Below are 3,316 nucleotides of genomic sequence, written 5' to 3' on the forward strand. Positions count from 1 at the left end.
GATGGTGGGCAAGGGCAAACCTGGATGGGACGCCACAGCAGCATCACTGGAAAATTAGGGCAGGGGCAGAACTGGTCCATGCATGGCTCTGCTGGCCGGGGTTGCAAATGGCTCAGTGTTTTTGCAACTCGATGTGTCGACGTTTTTGCAGACTGCTGAGCAACGTTTTTCCAACCTGCAGAGTTGACCATTTTAAAAAAAAAAAAAAAAAAGCTGAGCCCAAGTCTGACCACACAATATCAGTTAGAATTTGAGCTCTGGATACTTACAAGAGAGCATAAAACCCCATTATGGTATATATAGTGATGCTGCATAATGATTGTGAAGAGGTGGTTATTTATTCAGCATCTCTTGCTAATTCAGTACTCTCAATTTCAGATCATAGTATCAGCCCCAAGACTCACAGAGCCATAAGTAGCCTAAAAAGAAATCACTTGAACAGAAGGTTCATCTCAGGCTCACAGTAGTGTTACCACTCTGCTAAGTGCTAGATTTAACCCTTAATGCCCACCAAAAAAGGGAAAGCTCAGCAAAGCCAGTCTACTCAATCCCTGCATTTACCTGTCCTCAATTTCCTGAAGCTTCCTGCGAGCAACCTCGCATTGCTGTTCCCCCATTGTCTGATCCATTTCTTCACAGGGAATTTCTAACATGGCAGTTTCAGGACCGCTGCCACCACACTGACTTGCTACCTCCCCAGCTGCCTGCTGACCTGCACAGAGAATCCATTCTTCAGTGCTGGGATTCAAAGGGCAATTTTTGGCTCCTGTCAGTCTCTTCTTCCTCACAGGACAGCTAGGAAACAAAATAAGTTTACAATTGTCAAAAGAGAAATGTGGCATTCTACAAGAAAAAAAAAGTTACAGAAAGTCATGTGCGTTTCAACAGATTTAACGCACTATGGAAACGCAACCTCCAAGCATTTTCTCACATTGCTGAGTAAGCCTTTTTGGCTGCTAAGTCAGCATTCCCTCCATTGCCCAAGCCACAGGCCCCTCTGCCAGCAGGCGAGGAGCACCAAAATGGGGCAGAAAAGCCCCTGGTCACAGTGTACGGCTCCCTGCTGCCTGCAGGAATGGGGCGCAGCACTGGGGGGATGCAGCTGGCCCAGAAACATCACTAGCCACGGGCATTGCAGGCCAGTGGCCACTGCATCGGCACCCAGACGGGAGGAGAGCGAAGGGGAAACAGTGGTGAGAAACTGGGAGGGCTCTGCAAGGTGCTCCTGGGGACTGGCTCTTTTTTATTATTATTTAATTTATTTCTTTTTAATAAAGGCTAATGAGGTCAAATTACAGGAAAGATGTAAGTCACTAATTGGCAAATCATTTTTCAGGGCTTTGCCAGACGGTTCGTTTCGTTATGAAAACATTACAGCCGGGAGCTGGCGTAGGAAATTTCCAAGCGGCCGTGCTGACTGGATGGAAAGAAAAACACCTCCCAGCTCAGATGTCTTCTTGGAGAAAGGGCAAATCCCCAGGATTTTTCCATCCTCGGCAGTGCTACGGAGCTTCCTGCAAGTCCCCTGGGCCCCCCCCCACCCAGTCACACACGGGACCCTTCCTGGGGACAGGCGGTGGCCCGGCCCGCACCAGGCATGGCACTGCAGGGCAGGGTGCGGGATGGATGGACAGACACCCTTGGGATGCTTTCATGGGATTCCTGTTCCCCTGGGGCAGGAGGTGTTTGCAGTGGGAGGGGCGTGGGGGAGGAGAGGACCTTCCCCATAGGAAAAAAAATCTGGAAAAATCCCAAGCAGTCTCCAAAAACCAATCCTCCCCCAGCCCAAATGCCTCCACGTAAGGCACCAGGGTTTGGTTCAGACCATCAAGGTTTGGTTCAAAAGCCATGGGCTTGTTGCAAGGGCCAAGCTGCTCTGCTTCCCCTCCTCGGTTTCAGCTCTTAAAACAGACTTATTTTAGTGTAATAGTTTAGTTTAACAGACACCGTGCTGCCAGGCAACGGGAGCAACGTAACCACCAACCGTAGCTCCAAGTACCACAGGCACGGTCATAAATACATGGCAAAGCAGCTGGGCTACACGGCTCCATGAGCTACCCAAAAGGGTGAGGCGTTCCCTACGGAAACCGGGAGGGATGTGGTCCCCTGTCACCTCCAACATGCGTGACCCATCTGCCGTGAACGAAGCAACTAAGCATGGAAATGCAGCTGGGGCGGCTTCTTCACACACCAGTCCCCACCACCGCCAGGGCCTGGGTGGGCGGAAAGGGACCCAAGAAGGAGCGTGCAGCCTGCATCCCTTGGGAGAGGGATTCCCTCCAGGGATCCACAAGCTGGCCGAGACCCGGGAAGACAGGAGGAGGATGGAGGAGTGTTTGCCCTGGCCGCGAGCCGCGATTCCTCCCGGAAACTGCAGCGTTTCCCTCCCTGGAGCATCAAGGCCAAGGTTGGAGCAGGAGCCGGCAGCTTTCAAGTAAACCAATGGATTAGACTTGGCCACAGATGCAGAATCCCCATTTCTCAGGAAATCTCGTCATCTCACTCACCAGGTTTTATCCAAATTGGAACAAAATGTTAAAAAAAAATACAAAATATGACTCTGAACAATATTTTGGGGGCGGGGGGACACACCCAACACAACAATTTTGGTTCTGCTGGTACAGTCCCACGCCAGTGTTAGCCTTTCGCTACTGATACAGTCCAAACACCCAGGAAGGTTTGAAGGACGGAGGCTTCACCCTGACCGAGATAAACCACTTCGCTGGCTGCTTCTCCCTGAATTTTCACCAAATCTCCACTTTCTGGTGGCAAAACTCTCTCCCGGGGAAATCAAACTGGCTTTTGCAGAGAAGTGGTGGGTAGGGGGACCCTCTGCACGGTGGCTTCGTGCTCCCTGGGGCACAGGACATGGTGGAGCAGGGAAGGAAAGGTGCTGCTGCCCACCCTCCTGTCCCCAAACCCATCCTTGGTGGCGGTGGTGGCTCCTGGGAAACATCTCAGCCACGACCGCCCGGCCGCTCTCCCCCAGCTTGAACACCGGCTGGCACACCACGGAGCAAAGCCCATCTCCAGCTTCCCTGTGGGCTCCCACTCTCCTCCGCAGTCCCGTCTGCCCCCGGAGTCCTTCTCCTTCCCCTTCCCAGCCCCACCAGACCCCAGCCGCAGTGCAGAGCCTTGAACTCTCCCTCGGAGCGGCAGGAGGACAGCAGGCAGCTCCTGCCCCATCTCCTCACGCCCAGCTGGCTCGGCCTGGAAGCCCTGATGCAAACCAGAGCAACGCAGGGGCCGGTTCCCAGAAGAGGGATAAGGAGTAGGAAGAGGAGAATTAACTGTCACAGGGCCCCGGGGGGGTGAG

The sequence above is a fragment of the Charadrius vociferus genome, unplaced genomic scaffold (genome assembly GCF_000708025.1).
Source record: "Charadrius vociferus isolate BGI_N301 unplaced genomic scaffold, ASM70802v2 scaffold163, whole genome shotgun sequence".
NCBI classification, from domain to species: domain Eukaryota; kingdom Metazoa; phylum Chordata; class Aves; order Charadriiformes; family Charadriidae; genus Charadrius; species Charadrius vociferus.